The sequence below is a fragment of the Prinia subflava genome, chromosome 11 (assembly GCF_021018805.1).
Source record: "Prinia subflava isolate CZ2003 ecotype Zambia chromosome 11, Cam_Psub_1.2, whole genome shotgun sequence".
NCBI classification, from domain to species: Eukaryota; Metazoa; Chordata; class Aves; order Passeriformes; family Cisticolidae; genus Prinia; species Prinia subflava.
This window is the reverse complement of record NC_086257.1, coordinates 19,178,124-19,196,103: the sequence shown is the minus strand read 5'-3', so window position 1 is coordinate 19,196,103 and position 17,980 is coordinate 19,178,124. Positions and strand designations below refer to the sequence as shown.

Sequence of the window (17,980 nt, the reverse complement as noted above, 5' to 3'; positions counted from 1 at the left end):
GGATGACCAGACGTGATTGCAGTGCCAGCTTTCCATAGCTCTGCTCTGTGAGGAAGCCCTAAAGAGATCATCAACCCACAGAAGTGCAGTTTAGGTGAGGGAGGGAGACGGGGGCAGAGGAGGTAGAAAGCCACGAGCTGGAGGGGTTTCAGTGCCAGAAATGCCGTGGGTTTTGCAGGTCATAACACATCTTTATTATTCTTTTCCATGTCCTCATGCCTGAGAAAGAGTCTATCACTCATTGCTCACTCCTCTGCTCAGCACAGCCCTTGGCCAGGGCTCTGCACTCCCTCCTCCTCAGTTTTAGTGTCCATCAGGACTGTTCCAGCAGCTTCTCAGACAGATCTCTGAGCCAGACTGTGCAGGGCTGCAGTGAGGTGTTTTTACTCACTGTTTGTACTACACACACACAATAGAGATGGCGAGTTAATGAAAATTAAGAAAAATGAGGGCATTTCACTTGTGCTGTTCTAGGACCGTCTTAAACAGCCTTGCATGGGTAATTTACCTCATACTGCTATTAGAGAAAAGTAAAATGGTCAGTTAGAAGAGAACAGAATTAGAAGAGAAAGTAATGAAATTCAAACATGATTATTATCGAAGACAGGCTCTAATAGGATACCAGAGCCCAGTTGAAAGTTCAGACAAATTTGAACTTAGTGGCAAAAAAATCCCCACTTAATTTTCGGTTTCACAAAACAGTTTTATGAACCTAATAAGGAAATTTTAGCAAATCTGATTGTGCAAGGAAAAACCTCTTGTCATAATAAATCCATTTCAGAAATCGGATGCCAGCAAAGGGGGAAATTTCCTTCTCATTTATATTCTTGACAGACCACTGAAATCAGAAGAGCTTCAGAAAAGTTTAAGACTTCCTTTGTAAAACTATATTACTTGACAGTAACAGGGCTCATACTTACATTTAGATGGTTCTCCCATCATACTCAAATATTATTGACTGTCATTATTTCATGGACAGAAGATCTCTGGAGAAAAATCCAATGTCAGGATAGAAGTTTTTCAAAGCAAAATGCATTTGTATATCTAGAGATGGAAATTAGAGAAGACAGTACTACTTATACAGTAGAGAATGTGACATATATATCATACCAAGTACATAAATGTAGACTCTTAGTCCTCTATGACATTAGAAACAGCTATACTAAAAATTAATTGTGTGGAATTTCTCCACATCAGATATTCCAAGGAATATTCTAATAACTGAAATATTGAGAGTTACTGAAATAAAGCACACAAATAGCAGGGAGCACACAATGTCTTTTTATTCAGTGGCTGCACTGCTCTTGACACAATAGAGCAGTTCCTGGAAAAGAACCCTGAAAGGACTGAGCTGGCAAAAGTAATTAACGCACACAATTGTTTTCTCTGCAAAAGACAGGACAGAAAAACACATCTGCTTTTGGACCCAGACATGTATTCCTCCTTGTGGTGTGTGGCAGAGACATCCCTTGCCATCAGCCCAGTAACACTGGGTTCCTGTTTGGCTCCACACCAGTGATCCTTCAAGCTGTCCTGCATTCAGCCATCCCAGTTCTGCCTAACACTGGAGCATCTCCATCCACTGCCAGGGACCTGCTCTGTATTTAATCTGGTGGAGCTGAGAGATTGATCATGGCACCATTTCCTAACCCCTCTGATAGGTATGATTTGGATTCCTTCTGTATTGAAATCCTGATGTATGTCTGACCTCATACAGGAATGCAGCCCCTGTTTTGGTGCTGCCCTGAATTTTCTGGCAGAGACAAGAGGGCAGCAGTGACAATGACACCACAAATGCTGCTGGCTGCCCACACACCCACACAGCTGCCCACAAGGGCCCTGCTCTGCCTCCCAAACAGGCCAGTGGCTCCTGTTTGGAACTGCCTCTCACACAGGTATTTCAAATCCTCTGTGAAGGCAGGAGCCCATCACTGGTGTGAGCCTCTCATACCCCACAGTCTGGGCAGGTCCCAGGGCTCTCTTTGCTGGGAAAGGCTGTGCCAGGCTCAGGAGGGAAGCCCAGGAAAACAAATCCCCATCACAGGGTTCTTCCCACTCCAGGGCCTTCCCTGCCATCCCCAACGTGCTGTCAGTGCTCCTTTGCAATAGCTTCCCCACACAGTGCCCCACACACCTGCAAGGACAGAGCCCCCACACCAGGGAGCACCTCTCACACTTGCCAGATGCCTGCCACATCTTCAGAGACCTCCCTGCTCACACGGGCCTCCTCACCCTTCATTCCCACTAAACCTGGCCAGAGCAGAGGTTCTGTATCAGACCAAGAGGGACAGAGGTTCTCTGCTTGTTTGGTGGATTCACACAAGGTAGATTTGGGGACACATCTGAGGATCTGTTGTTCACCTCTACTCTGCAAACAGCACAGCCTGTCTGGAGAGCCGGGCAGGCACCTCAGGGAGTCACTTTTGCTTTCCTGAGGAAAAACACTGGAGCTGGCTGCTGGGGGTTGAGCCCTGCTTGTGGGAAATGGATTTGTAGAGAATTCACAAAGCCTGGCAGAAGGCTCACACAGCCTTGTGCATCTGTATGCAAACTCTGAGATAAGAAATGCTGACTTAGAAATGCCATGGAATAGGACAGACATTGTTGAGAAAGAAATAGAACTGGAAACAAGTTTCAAAGGATGGCCTTGCAAATAAGACTAGATGCTTTGGAGAAATAGAACTATGAAAGGTGTATTGTAGTGTGACCCACGAGGGGTAATTTTAGATGATTGGCTGTAAGATACTAACCATCATTGTGTGGCAAAAGCTGATAGGCCAAGAAACACTTATAATGTACTGTAATTAGGAAATAGTTGGCTTCTGATTGTGATGGCATGAATTGTAACATCTACATTGTCTCACCCTTCACATGAGACTGAAAATAGAATGAAAGTTTTTGAAACACCTCTCAGTTGCCCCATCTCTGGGTATAATCTGACACTGCTCAAGCCCAACAGCCTGGCAGGGGTTAAAGATCCAGCTGGGACTACCAGGAGAGCAAGCAGGAGCCAGGGAGCATCGAGGCAAGGAGGGGGAGAGTTGTTTTAGTCATCTGTGCAAAAATAATAGCAACTCTGAGGGGAAAAAATCCAGGTAAATAGACATGGTGTGTGAGATAAAGGAGCCCCTGGGGATGTTTGTTCCTGCACTACCAGATCCATCATGCTTCCCCCAAAGGGTATTTCATTTCCAGGGACTGGGGTTTTTTACTCGTTTGCTGCACCAAGGGGCATTTGGAATCAGAGCAGGGAAATCAAGTAAAGAAAAGCATCCTTCCTGCAGTGGCTGTGGGTGGTAGGAGGGGGCATTAGGGGAGTGAGCCAAGGGTTAGAGACACAGGGTGTGCCCGTGAGGCACATCAGAGTGCCTTTGTCCTTAAATGCAGGCAGCTGAGGCCCAAATACATCACCAGAGCCTGATCCTGCAACATCCTGGTCACAAAGCGGCTGGGACTGCAGAGGTGCAGAGGTACAGACTTCCTGGGAGTGTTTTTTCCAGGTCTGTTTTATTCTCACCATTAAAACATCACTGGTTTGTGTGGTGTGAAGCTCCAGCTGGGAGCTGCTGCAACAGGGGGTTGTGTATTTTTGGAGAGATTCTCATGCAGTGAGGATATGGCCCCTCATCCCAGTAGGGATGAACTCCACAGCTTGTAATGCATCTTCTGTGCCTCCCTCAGAGGCCAACTTTCGAGTCAAGGTTACTTCTAAGACTCTGAAAATAGAGCAAGTACAGACACAAAAACTTAAATAATCTTCTTAAAACTTTTCAGAGCAGAGAAAAGGTCAGATTACAGGTGTATCTGTGCACAAGCTGTTCCTTTTTGGTCGTTGTTGTTGTTTTAAAACATCACACAAGTGGAGAAATAATGAAACATTACTTCAATACCCACAATGGGTATAAAATGTAAAATAATTTCAAGCAGATGTAAACAAATACCATTAGGTAATTAAAACCAGAATTAAAACCAGACTGGCTAAATTCCTCTGGAGTCCACTTCAGCTTTTGATGAGACATTGATATTTTTGCATATGCAGAATTGAAAAATTCACCAGAGAGGGTGGAAAAACGAGATGAGTTTTATCAATGAAAAAATGTGTGTTTATGCCAGAGGAGTATCCCTGTAGCTTGTCTGAAAAGCAAAGATTTATCATTCTGCCTATTTCCTTTTGGAAAGCCTCTGCTTGGTTCCCAAATACCATTTTTCCCCAACTAATTTATTCATAAACACATCCTGTGTCCTCAGCCTCTGTGGTGGTGGGGAGGAGGTGGCAGGTTTGTACAGGCACTGTAAGCTTTTCTTTATGGGGAAGAAATAACTTTGTACAAAACCTATATCTATGTGGAGATGTATGCTTAGGACCAAATGTTGTCCTCAGTGGTATAAATCCCAAACAGCTCTGCTTCAGTAAGTATAATCAAATCCCTCTGGTCACTCTGCAGGAAAACTGAGATTTTGAGCTTTGGTGAATATTTGGTGTTCACAACCATAAATCCTGTGCTGGTGGATTTATGTGCCACTCTAAGCACCTTCTGCAGAAAATAGATTGAGAAAATTAAAAAGTGACAACTTGTGTGAGGTTTCTCCTGTCCCTACCAGCAGGCACTTTCTCCAATCAGGCTGGGCTTTGAATCCAGCCCAGGCAATGTCCCTCCTGCTCCCTGGCTGCTGTGAAGCTGCCACCAAACCCTTCCTTCACCCTACAAACAGGCCTGCACTCCCACAGCATCTCCATGAGAGCCTGTGGTGTTCTCAGGCAGAGGAGCCAAAGGACATCAGACATTGTGCCCTCCTGAGTGGATGTGTGTGATCACACAGCACCAAACACCCTGTGCAATGTGGAGGCTTCTCAGGCAGTTTTAGGCCCTTGCTCTTCTGAATTTAAAGTTCATCAGCAAGACAGCAACAGTATAAACTTAGCAAGACTGAATTTCAGTCATCCTCTTTCAGTTCTCAGGAAAAGCTCACAAAGGAATTCGTAAAGGCAGTAGATTATTCTTAGTATACAAGAGGGGAAACTGAGGCACGGTGCTACAGAACAGCCTCTCCACAGTCCTGCTCCTGGCCTGGCCATTTATCTCTCTGCTTCTGTTGTTGCTTCACTGAAAACTCCCTCACTGGGGCATGGCAAAACTCCCTTCTCTCCCCCTTTGGAGAGAAAAAGGGAGAGAAAACTCTCTCCACAACTGGATCTTTCCAACTTGATCTTTCACTCCTGGAGTGCAGAGCTCAGTACACAGCACCAACTCATCAAAGAAACCCAAAGAGGCATCTCACTGATGCAAAGGACCTTTCAAAAGAGAGAGAACAGAAATAGAAGCATGAGCTGCATCAGACAAGTGACTATTCCACCAAAGCAAGGCAGTAGCAGCTGAGTAGAGAATAAAAGGAAGAACAGATTAAAGGAGATATTTGAATCCTCAGGAAAGGAGAGTTCTGCATGGCAAATGATTTGCAGGGAGGTGGCAAAAAAGGCAAAATAATTATCTAGCAATATTTTGCTAAAGTTGCTGGAGAAGTAATATTAACATAGGAATAGGAAAGTGTGGACAGAAAAAGCAATCGAGAGTTGGAGAAGCAGCCAGGCACTGTGTGTAAAATCAGCCAGCAGCTAAAGTGGCCAATTTGGTGTTTCTGTGAAAGGTGAACAGCACAATGCTTTGTCTGTCACGAAGCAGTGTCGATTGGAGCAGTGCTTCAGGAAATTATTGAGCAAGCAAGAAACAACCTCTGATCATGGCATTCCAGGAGAGGAGTAAATCCGCAGAATTGCACTCAGGGCTTAGACCAACGTGGCCTGCAAATGTCTGAGCAGTAATCCATTGCTTAACAAACGGGAAAGCAGCAGGCAGCAATTGCTGCTCAGCAGAACTGCTCGGAGCAGGGAACCATCTCTGCCCAAGAGTCTCACACAGTATCAGGCTGAGAAAGCACTGCTACTGAGAACCAGGCTGAGGAGAGTAAAATTGCTGGAGTGTGAAATCCTGCTGGAATTACTCAATGATCACACTGGAGACTGGCCCCAGCTGCTGGGTGTGCATCCTCAGATACATATTTTACCAGCCTTTAAGCAGGAAACATTCCCTGGGCCCAGCAAGCAGCATTGTGTAAGTAGCCTGTTGTGTTGGATTCTGGTTTGTTGCTGCACAAACTTGCAGTCAATCTTCAGTGATTTGCTGAAGAGGATTGGGCAAACTGGAAATCATTTAATTTCATCTTCTCTACCCAAAGAATTCAATAGTTTACACTACTCATTGTTGTAAAAGATGATTAGTGAGCCTGGATTTCCCCTGCAGGCAATCACAAAGGCTGCCTGACCTGTATCTTTGTGGAAAGCACAACAAAGTCAGTGGTGTGGCCCCTGCTTGCACCAGCAGAAGCAGTCTAAAGAGGAAAAAAGGTTTATTCTTGTCTTTGCTGATAACTGTCTTAAATATGTTCCAACTCTGCTGCTCCTCCATACCTCAGGACTAGACACTGTTGCAGTATGTGAAAGCTTTGATGTTTCTGAAAATTAGCTCTGCTTTAGGATACATTTGCTCTAGGTAACATCCTAACTGGCAAGAATTAAATGATTGGCACATCTAGAAGGGCAGAAAACCCGTAAGCTCTCAAAGAGGAAGTGGAAATTTAGGGAAGGAAGGGTTAACCAGCCTTTATTTTTGCCAGCAGCTATACATGCTCTGCTCCCCATCTGCCCCCGTGAAGTATGAAATGCAGCAGATGTTCGATCCTGATCTATCAGCCTCCATATAAATGAAGGCTGAATTAGTGAAGAAGAAGGCAGAGTAATGTTTGCCAGAGAAGAGCAAGAAGATTTCCGACACCTGGGCAACTTAATGGTGGCAGATGGCAAAAGCTGAAGGCGAGGAGGGGGAGCGATGTGCACCAGCAGCTGGTGCACAAATGGGGAGGAGAGAGGCCTCCACTGAAGCTGCACAGGAAGAATTTAACACCAGCAGTTCTGTAAGAATGATAGTGTGGATATACAAAGAGGAGCCTGTGTTTTAATTCAGACTACTATCGTCGAGAGTACCCTATGGATTGTCAACCAAGGAGATTTTCACAGCAAGAAGCCATCTATTTGCATCAAACTCTGTCAGTCTGCAAAACAGCAGCTTCTGGGTCATTTAACAACACTCCAGATGTAGTTATTTTCTCTTAGGCTCAAAAAGAGCTGTGCAAGAAAAAGGCAGAGCTAGCATCTAAAGGGGGACAATCAAGCAGCATGTGGAAGCGATTAGCCAGTCACTGTGATGTAACTCAGCTAAATGAACACTTGGGTGTCCTGTGGTTCTCTGCACAAGACTGCAAGGCTGTGGCCAAACACGGGGCTGCATTCACACAGGTGCTGCCTGTTCTGCCACAGGGAAACCAGGCAGAGCTGCAAATCTGGGGACTGATATCCACAGGGTTTCTTGATTTTTTTTTTTTTTTTCATTAAATGACAGAGGTCAGATTAATGCTTGTTGTCAAGATAATTGTCAGGAATTTATCTTCTCCCACACTGGGTTCATCCTTTTTAGGGAACAGCTACTCTCTGCAAAACTCATGTCTGAGTTCAGGCTCCACCACAAGAATATCTAGATGTGCATGACAGAATTTGGCCCTTTCTGGTGCATCCTTTTCCCTGCTAGACTAATTTTCACTGACACTGTGATTATACATCCTGAACACAACCTGTTACCTGTGGTGTACAGCACAACTGCAGCCCTGCCAGGCTAATGCTGCACTGAACACTGACACTCTACAGACCCCCAGCGTGGAAGAGTCAGCAACAGATCATTCCTGCAATTCCTTTAATGCACCATTCACACCCAGTATCTATGGATTAGTGAGACTGCCTGCTGTTGCTTCAAAAAGACTCAGCAAGTGGGTAGAAGGAATGCTGTCTGATAGGTAGGCAACTTCAAAATATACTGTTCCTAGAGAATTTGTGACCACAGGAGGAGAAAAGGTTATTGTGTGTGCAACCTGAGGCTTTAATTGTATCATGTCCTTTCTTTTGCAAGTCATAATGTCTATTTGTAACTGATAGTTACACTTTCTAGTTACGTATCTATCAAATTCCTGTCATAATGAGGATGACTCATAATGAAATTATGCAGTAGTTGCTCTGTTCATTATATTATTTGGCTTACTGTCAGCATGCAAACTGCAAACCTCCTGAATTCCTCCTCTCCTTCATCTTCCTTGGCCACTTCCTAACTAAATACTGGTCAGAAACCGACAAAGGCATTTTAAATTGTTGCAACTCCTCTGCAAGCAAAAGCTTTACTCAGAGAGGGTCCACTGCTGTACAGCTGAGCAGCAATTTCCTCTCCTACAGAGTAGGATTTTCCTGATGGGAAGCAGAGTGAAGGCACATGTGAGCCCTCTGCTTCTCTGGACAATCCTGTTTGCAACATTTACACGGTCCAGGCAGACAGAAAACTGGCATGCCTGATCAGACCACCACTCCAGTGCTCCCTGTATCTTCTTTCCAGCAAGGAGCAGGTTGGTGTGCCAGAAAAAATGCAACAGTAGAGCCACAGTAAGGACAGGGAGTACCCGAGTCGCATCACTGATGGCAGCCACTGCTGCTGTTCAGTAATTAGAAAAAGCCTGAGGAAAGGGGCAGTATCATGGAATCTCTCCCTAAGACTGAACCACGTTAACCAATCATCTCCAGGAGATGTTTCTGGTCGTTCCCTGCCTGTGCTGCATTCCTCAAACAGATTTTCCCCCCTTCAAATACCACCCAAGTAAGAACCTCTCCTCTCCATTCAGCCACACAACCCTCACAGGCAGCTGTCACCTGCTGACCCCAAGCCTGAGTGACTTTAACTTAGTGTGAAGCACTGAGGCCTTTGATATCACCCTGGCAGAGAGGTCCATGAAGGAGGGGGAGCTGGGGGAGCTTTTAATGAATCTTCTTATATTCAGCATCCACAACTGGGGAACTGTGAACATGGGTGGCAACAACCACCCTCTTTAACCTGGCATTGAACATTCTTGTGCCCAGTTCAGCACTGAAATCTCTCAGAAGATCATCAGCAAAACCAGGACTCCTAGACCTGGGTATCTCCAAGCAGAATCTTATGTCTCTTGAACTGCTGTGTCATCCCACTTACAAATCACTGGCACAGTGAGACCCTTACTGAAAAAGAAATATATTTCTTGGGACAATGAGAACTTTTCCTTTTTTCCCTTTTCTTTTTCTGCCTTAAGGTGAATAAAGGGCACATGAAAGATGCAAGATAGGTGACACAAAAAAATTCTTTAAATTATTCAGAAAGAAGGTATTGTTCAGTCAGCCCTGCTATCAGTCAGCATGTAGTTGTCCACCTTGAGATTCCTACCTACAAAATTCAGTCTCCTTTGCTGCCACCAGTTCTGGGAGAAGCTTGATGTGCTAATAATATCCCACTGTAAACTGAGAAACAAAACTGGAGCCTTGAGCCCTCCTCTCCAACCCACTGACTGTGTAAGGAGCAGTGGGTAAAGAGGGAAAGGAAAAAGCAGCAGCAAGTGTGGGCATGGGGAGGCACAGAGAGCAAAGGCAGCTCTGTAAGGAGGAACATTGATTCAGAAGCAAACATCTTTCTCATGGTCCCTCCAGATGTCCCCATCTATGGCTGGCTTGCACCAGCAACAAGCTTGCTGTCACTCATAGTTTCAGTGGAGGCCAATGCAGAAGGAGGGGAGACCAGAGGCCCATGCTATGCACAAACACTGGCTTGCTGTTTGGTAAAGCAAATCCACCATTAGTGCTATCCTAACCCTTTCTTTCCCAGGGTGTGAGGCAGCCATAGCTGGGGTTTCACTGCGATCTTCTTTCCTCCTTAATCTCTCCCAACATCATTCATTTCTGAGATGTCTCCTGAATGGTATTTTCATTTAGAGCAGAGGGCTGTGAACCAGGTGCTACTAAAAAAGCGGGCAGGTGTGGAATAAGCAGCAAAAGAACTAACTCCCCACTAGCTCTGTCCCAGCCTGCCGGGGCTCCAGGGTGCCTCTCCAGTCCTTCAGCCCGTGTGTGCCTTTGCTGCTGGCAGAGACGCCTGTGCTGGTGGCTCTTACTTTTCTCCACTAGGGACCACACTGAGATCAGCAACACCAGAGATAGCAGATGTTAACGAGCCTTTGTGCATCTTGACCCGGGCTGGTCATTAACTGACCACCGAAAAGAAAGAGGCTCCAAGATCTCCTCAGAGCACAAATATCTCTGAGCTGCGATTTTGGTGGTTAGCACAACTTTACTGAAAACAGCAATGTCCTGCAGCAGGTCTCACCACATCTCTTCCCCACATCACAGACACCTCGAATGCTATGCATTGGTGTCATTCCTTCTGCCCACCATCATCCCAGGCGCTGCCTGGTTAGAGGTTTACACTGAGTCCCTGCCATCTGCAGACAGTGTTTTGCCTTTTGGGGAGCGTGGCGTACATCTGTGACTCCTGCACACACAGCACAGCACGGTCCCTACATCCGCCTCCTCCTCTTGATGCCACAGCTGCCTCACAGAGTTTTTGGAACTTTCAGCTTCCAATCACTTCTTCCACCGGCTCCTGCGCCAGCTTCGGCTTGCGGCGGGGGCGGATGCTGCCGGCTCCTGTCGCCGCTCGCAGCAGCCACGAGAGCCGCGGCACCTTCCATTCCCGGCAGGGATTTTCTCTTTAGTTTCAAAACAATGTGTGAAAGCCTGCTCTGCAGAAACAGTAGCCTCAGTAAGTTTAAGGATGACTGAAGCTATTTCCTCTCCCGGGGAGGTTTGAGAACTACGGAGGGATGAATGGAGTTAGACCTATCGCTGCGTTCCTAGCAGCCATCCTATTACAGCCCTGAATAAAAGCAGGAATGGCATGTCTAGCCTAGGCTAACAAACCCTACGGAGTGCACGCCTAAAAGCACTACGGAACAGCCTTAAGTCAGCTGGAGAAAACTAATTTCAAGCATGGCTGTCTAGTGTGCCTGTCATTCCTATTATCCTCCCAAACTATTTCAGACATCTTGAGCAGCGAGCGCCGAGCGATGAGTTCGCGGGGGTTGTGACATTAATGGTCCGAAAAGGTTCGGGCACCGGGAGGGGACCATGACAGCGCTTCACAGCCGCTGGCAGTTCGGAGGATTCCGCTGGATCTCTGTTTGTTAACAATTAGGCTTCTCCTGGGAGGAAGATGTGACAGCTCTGGAGGTAGGATTCGCACGGATAACAAAGGGGGCTGTTGCTGCTTGGTGCCCGCTGCGCTCCCAGGTGCGGCGGCAGCGCTGGGGAGGGGTCGCTGGGATGGGGGGAGAGCCGGGGGTGGGATGCTGTGGATAACCCCGTGTTTTATGGCAGAAATGCCGCCAGGACAAACGGGCTCGGACCCCGCTGCCTGCCGAGCGTGCATTGCACGTTGCTCTTCCCGCGGAGCAAAACACGTAGAGGTCATGCAAGAAAACACTTTACTCCTTCTCCACCGAGCCGGCCGGGCTGCTCCTGAGATGGCAGAAGGGAGAGGGGGAAGCTGCCCTAAAATAAGAGGGGAAGAGGAAAGCTATGGAGCCTGCAAGATGAGGGAGACATGCTATTAACGTGTAAAATGTGTCTGAAGTGCCACCGATGTCGTTTGAAAGGGGGAAAACATTCGCGGGGGAAGGTGGTGGGAGGAATTTTCCGGGTGAGGGACTCCTTAGGTTATTGCAAAGAAGGCGTGATGTGTCCATCCATTTTGCATAATCAAAGCTTTCTCTGCACCGTTGGCGTTGTTTTGCTGGACGAGAAATGTAGTTTCAGACAGAAAAAGACACGATTCCCTCCCGTGTCACCGCCAGCCCCCTGACACCCTCCTCCCCCTGAGAAACCCGTGTGGGGAAGGATGTACACAAGGTTTAGCTGGATGCTGAACGGGCTGTGAGCAAGGGCTGAGGGGGAGAATGAACACTCAGTAGGGTAACAGGAAGGCTTCCCCTTGAAAAAGCTTGTTTCTCCCCAGCCAGAAGTCCAAAAGGTGACAGGCAAAGTTAGAAGCCTCATGTACTTTTTTAAATGATGTGCCTATTTAGCATCACTAGACAAGAAAATGTACAAACATCAGGGTCAGGTCTGCGTGGCCAGACAGGGCAGGGGGGTCTGCACAGGGTCCTGGGCAGGGCTGGGCTGTGAGTTTGTGTTTCTGAGTGTGTGTGACCCTCCCCAGGACGAGCAGCAGGAACATAAGGAATGAAAATCATATTTCTGTGCAAATGCAGAGCCCTGATCATTCAGTGTGTTTGATCTGAGTGTGATGTTCTCTGGGCTGATGAATTGTCTCAACTTGTTCATTAAAGTTTCATTTCCCAACAACAGAGAGACTTCAGAGTGAGGGGTATTTAGTAACAATAAAATGTTCTGCTTGTGGAAATGCTTCTCACAGGACCCATTAAAAATGCACTTAAAGAAGCTGAGAGTCATATCTTGCAGCAAGAGGTATGGAGTCACTTGCTGGGCTAAATTTTAAAGTTAAGGTTATGATACCATTTTAAATCTGCTTTAATGTGGATGTCACTATATACTTTACAATACTGTTGTCAAAAGCTCACAACTTCGAGAATTCTGCTAGACTGATTGTTTTCATTAAATCTTCATCAAAAAAAAAAAAATCCGTATAACAGTGACTTACCAAGTAATTTGAATTTACTCATCCTAACTAATGTTCTCCTTAAGGAGAATTTCAGTGTGTTATACTGCATTGTAAATAGGTTGTGATATAATTCATTTAAAAACAAAGCACCAATGACAATTTAACAACAAAAGTGCTAAATGCATGCAGTCTAAGTGAATACTGGTTGTGCCAAAACCAAGCAATATTGGATCAGGAGGGGGAAGAATTGCCTTTAAGAAACACAAATATTCCCTATTTGATCCAAGCAAGAACTTTTCAGTTAACTGCATTACTTTGCATTGCAAATTTGGGGGGGAAATCATTTCAACCCGTGTTATGTATGCTACTGAGTACACAAAGATAACAGTGAAAACTTTCTTCCAAAGAAATTGTTGTAGCAGTTTGCAGTATGGATCAAAGAGTTATTATGCAGAGATACAAAATCTGTGCCAGAAATGAGCAATGCATGTGGAAATCAAGTATATGGCTTTTGTTCTCCATCTCACTTTTGTCCAGAAGCTTAGACAGTTTTACTTTTTTTACTTCAGTGCCTCTCTGAGAGAAGGGTCTGAAGGGGTAGAACCATGAGGAGGTGGGGGACTGTGTTCAACCTGTGCCCAGGCTTCTTTGGGAGGCTTGGGCAAATCCTTCAGCATCTCTGGGAAATGAGCAGTGCAACAAGGCTAATGTGCTAATGATGCAATGGAAATACAAACCCTGGTGCTCAGGGAATGAGGCTGAACACAGGGCTCCAGACAGGGCACAAAGCAAAGCCAAATTGTGTAGCAGAAGGAGGTTAATGTTTCAGGCATTTTCAACTGTAAAATGTGACACAACGCAAATCCCGTGATCCTAAACTAAATCTGCTCTCAAAACTGTCCCAGACAAATTGGTGGCTTAGAAAAACTTCTGCCAGGACCAAATACCTGTTCATCTGAGAGCCTGTCAGAAGTGACTCCACATCTCCCATCATTCCATCAATGTGCAGCACAAAGTGAAGCAAACTACATCAGATTGACTCACTGTGCTGAGGAATGGTTTTTCCTGTTTTCTTCAGAAGCTCAAGGAGTACTTTTTGCCATGAATACCACTTGCCCTTTTCTGTTATGAATTGTCTGTGGAGATCATGCAATTTTTTAGTTTATTTATTTGATATTATTTAGGGCTTTCTTCAGCAAACAACCCTTGGCTGAGAGATCTTTCGGGAATGGCAAATGTTTGCAAATTCATACCGTGTTGCTTAGTTCAGTCCTGTGGTGTTCTTGATTAGCTGATTTGTGCAGCTAACTGGCAGAAGAAGAATTGCAAATTCCACAACCAAGTGTTCTGTTTCATCCTGGATTTCCATCACACTCTGAGCAGCCAGGTTTAAAATTCACATCTTGCAAGTAGTCATACGAGCAACACATAAGCACTGAAGTGCTCCCACCAGACAGATGTGAGAGCCAGGTTAAACAGCTTTCAATTTCATATGAATATTCATGGAAGTTGTTTCAATTCCTGCAGCTCTGTTGAAATGAATAGTTGGCATCATCCATCGTGCACTGCATGGGCTGTTCTCTCACAGCACCTGCCCTGTCCCCATAGATTCCCCAGTTCTCCAGTGCAAGTCCACAGTGCCAGTGGAAACTGTTTGTGCAGCCAATTTAGAAGGAAAAAAGCACCATAATGGAGATTTCTGAATTTTCCACATTATAAGCTCTCCTGTTGTGCCTGTCTTGCACGTTCTGTGACATGAGGACAGCCAACAGGGAGAACAGCAAGAGAGCAGCAACAGTGAGGCAGTGAGTACAGGAGAAAACACTGAAAAAGAGGAAAACTAAGGGTGACTGGCAGAAGGAGGGATCAGTGCACATAGAGCAGGTACAGAGGAGGTAGGAATGGGAGCAGCAGGAACACATAATACACAAGTACAATTTTTAACAGTGAATCTAGTGAATTTGGGTCATTAACCTCAAGGTCTATGGTCTTACCAGACTCAGCCTATGCCAAACCCTGGAGATTTTGCTCCCAATCCCCCCCTGTGTTCACCAAAAGTGCCACCAAGCAAGGGGGTGGCACAGTTTACTTCTGGTCATGCAGAGGTCTGATAAAATCCCATGGAGGGATGGAAGAGCTGTGAAAATGGCAGATGAGAAGAAAACTAACACCTGATATATGGTTTAAAAGCAGTCAAAACCAGTTGGGTGAAGAATTTCTGTCAGACTTATTTCCTCACAGACACAAAAAAAAATCCAGCTGTCAAAATAACCAAGCTCTTTTACTCTGAAACAAATCAAGGGGAGAAGGTTATAAAACATGAATATATTTGCTGTTTGAGATATTTTTGCACTGTACTTATGTCATATAGGAGGAAACCTCATGTCTCCCACTGAGTGAGCTCTATTGTCCATGTGCTTTATATAGAAAGTCTGGTGTGAGCTAAATCAACAGGGTTGCTAAGACTTCATAGAGGCAACCAGCAGTTACACCCCCGTCAGATGGCCCCTTTTTACCTTTTCAATGATTTTAAAGTCCAATGATCCTAGATATCCTTTTTTTATTCTAAAAATAGAAGTGGGTCTAAACTGCAAGTGCTGTGAGTCACACAGTGAGAGTCACTACAGGCAACACACATGTATTCATATTCTGTGAGGGCACAGGTAACACCAGACTGATACTGCCTGGGGAGAGGAAGAGAATGAGAAGAATTAGATGAAATGAAATCAAAGCAAATACAGAGAGTCTTTGCTAGGACAAAAATTGACTCAATGTAGTCTGGAATGAAATCCCAACTTAAAATTCCTCCTAGATACTATTAAAAATCCTATTATGACTTCAGATAACTTTTCTTTCTTAATAAAAAGCTGTCCTGCTACCCATAGATAACTTTCATCTCTGCTAGTGCCAAATGGGATGCCCCAGCCATTCACAGGTACTCAGCAATTTGCCTGAATTGTGCTCCTCCTGCTCTGTGCCACTGCAATGTCCTGAATCAACCAGTGCCAGGAGGGGTTTGAAGACCAGTGGAGCCAAAAGAGCATTTGTCCCACTTCCCCACTTCCCTTCCAGAGGATCAGAGCTCAGAGTGAAGCTTCTGCTTAAGCCCAAAGTGATTTATCTCTCCAAGGCTGCCATCCTCGTGGGACCCCTCCATACAGCATTGTCCCTTTATGCGTTTTTAGGTGTGATACCAAAGAAAGGACAAGATAATTGCCTGCCTTAAAGAAGTGCTGCAGAAAACATCCTTGGCTTTGTTTTACTCGTGGGCAAGCTATTTTCCACCTCAGCAGAGTGGTACTCCTCACTGACAGCCATTAGTTATTTGCAAATTTAGTTAGGCCTTATAAATGTCAGGCTCCTGAGTGCATAAATAATGTTTCAGGGTAGTAACCTGAAATAAGTCAAACGAGGAATGGTGAGAAGATCTGGAGTATGGTCCCTTTGGGACCTACTACCACTTCTAATTAATATCTGGTACTTAAAGCATCTCAGCCCATGGCTGAATCAAAGTCAGAGGGAATAAAGGAATATTAAGTCCTCCTGGAAACCAGTGTCCAGGTGCTCCTCAGTGCAGCTGCCAAATACACTGGCTCCCTGATCTCAGGCAGGAGTGCAGGGGCTTTTTTGGGGCAACAGCTCAGGGACCCCTCAGCCAGGCTGGCCCAGGGCTGGCATTGCCCTTTGTTCTCTTGTTGCCTTCCCATTCATATCTAGGCACCCACTCTTGCATCTTCCAGGCTCTCCAAGCTCATGGGACCTCCTGAAAATTGTACTTTGGTTTTGACTCATGAGGGAGTCCACCTGGGAGCTCCAGAGCTGGTGCAGGAAAAGCAGGAGAAGAACACAGCCACGTGCAAGCATGGGCAGCAAGGGGCAGCCATGGTCCCAGCACAGCTGAGCACCCCTAAATTGCTGTGCCTTAATGACTTGGTGTGCCTTAATGACTTGGTGAGGCTGCTGCAGAAACAGGCTTCAGGCAACCCCAGGCTGACCACAGCAATGTGCTGCAGAGCCCAGGACGGGCTGGCTGAAGGGCAGGGAAGGACAACAGTGTGTCTGCACTCCTCGATCTTTGGTCACCAGGGCCCATCTGGTTATTGATGAGCAGTTTTTAAGTTTATATGTGGAATTCCAGAGCTGCTGTTGTGGTGGTAGGGAAAGAATTGATTCAGCTGTGAAAAGCAGTCTTTGTGGAGCTGGTGCATGGAGAGCTGTTGAGGTTTGGCAAAGTTTAGTGCTGTGGAAAATAAGAGCTTTGGAAAGAAAGTCTGAGTGGAAAGCATCACACTAACTAGGACATCTTTTTATTCCTTCAACAAAGAATATATAGTTCAAGGCTTAGGGAGCAATAACCCATGGAGGGAACACAGGAAGTTCATTTGTAACCATAGCCTTTTATTAACTGGAGAATATGCAAATGAAAGGTCCCCTGACTCTTGAAAACCACTCTCAGTGATGCCCCAGGGTATATAAAAAAATTCTGACAAATTCTCCCTTTTTTGTTTGCTTCCATATAGCAAGTTGATCTGGATGTCACTGCTCTTTAAAAGCTTTGCTGCTCTCCTAATTATTAATTGCAGAAACACATATTCCCCCCTCTTGCTAAAAGCATCATGGGACAAACTCTCTGGATGTGAAATATCCTAAGAAGTTCAAAGCAAAATCTCTTCTGGTCAAGTTTAATTATGATGATCCAGTATTTTGTGTGCAGCTGATTTGGAAGGATTTTGTCACAGGTAAACAAGCTTTGGGAAAAAAAAATGTTTTTATCTCTCCTTGCTTTCTGTTTTAGTCGTATTTCAAGTGGATTAGTGTAATCTTTCCTCGGCCAAACTCCACAGCTAGTCTATTCCATCATTGTTCTAATTTTGTGAAAGGAAATGACTGAAAGCAATTAATTAAAAAACTCTTCAGAGTTGCACATGTGGATGCGCTTATTCACTAAAAACTCAAAAAACTCTTCTGCATTTTAAAACAATTTATCTGGTGCATTAAGGATGTCTTTGTAGGGTGCACCTACCTTTTGATATTTCTCCACAAAAATATGCTCGTTGTGTGAGATATCTGCAGTACCAGCTCAGTGAGAGAGGAGCCCTTGTTAAAGCAGGTTTGAATTTCAGGTGGGTTTTAATTTTCTTTTTTCCTGTGTGATAAAGTTGATTGATTTCGAGTGAGAAGTCTTTCCCTACTGGGACCTGAGCTGTCAAAAGCCATCACTGAACCTGCAAAATTCTATCATAACACCAGAAGCCCAAACTCTGCTCCAGAACCATTAGAGTTCAGGGAAAATTCCCAGTAATTGACAAGCGAGGTTTGCTTAGCAAAGACATTCTGCTAGACTGAGCCATTATTTTGTGCACACACAGGCACCCACCTGGGGGACAGTG

At 45.3% G+C, this 17,980-nt stretch overlaps 1 protein-coding gene across 7 annotated transcripts in view; it reads left to right on the top strand.

Moving 5' to 3' along the window:
• The window catches only part of LOC134555993 (calcium-activated potassium channel subunit beta-2), a 132,327-nt gene that overhangs the window by 33,271 nt on the left and 81,076 nt on the right, over positions 1-17,980 (top strand). For 2 of the 7 annotated variants that reach the window (XM_063408137.1, XM_063408132.1), the window contains exon 1: positions 11,012-11,179. The exons of 4 other annotated variants lie outside the window; for them this stretch is intronic. The gene's annotated coding sequence lies outside the window, so the exon portion shown is untranslated. Of the gene's footprint in view, positions 1-11,011; positions 11,180-17,980 lie in introns of those variants that run through there. One more of the 7 variants, XM_063408135.1, reaches the window with a different exon arrangement.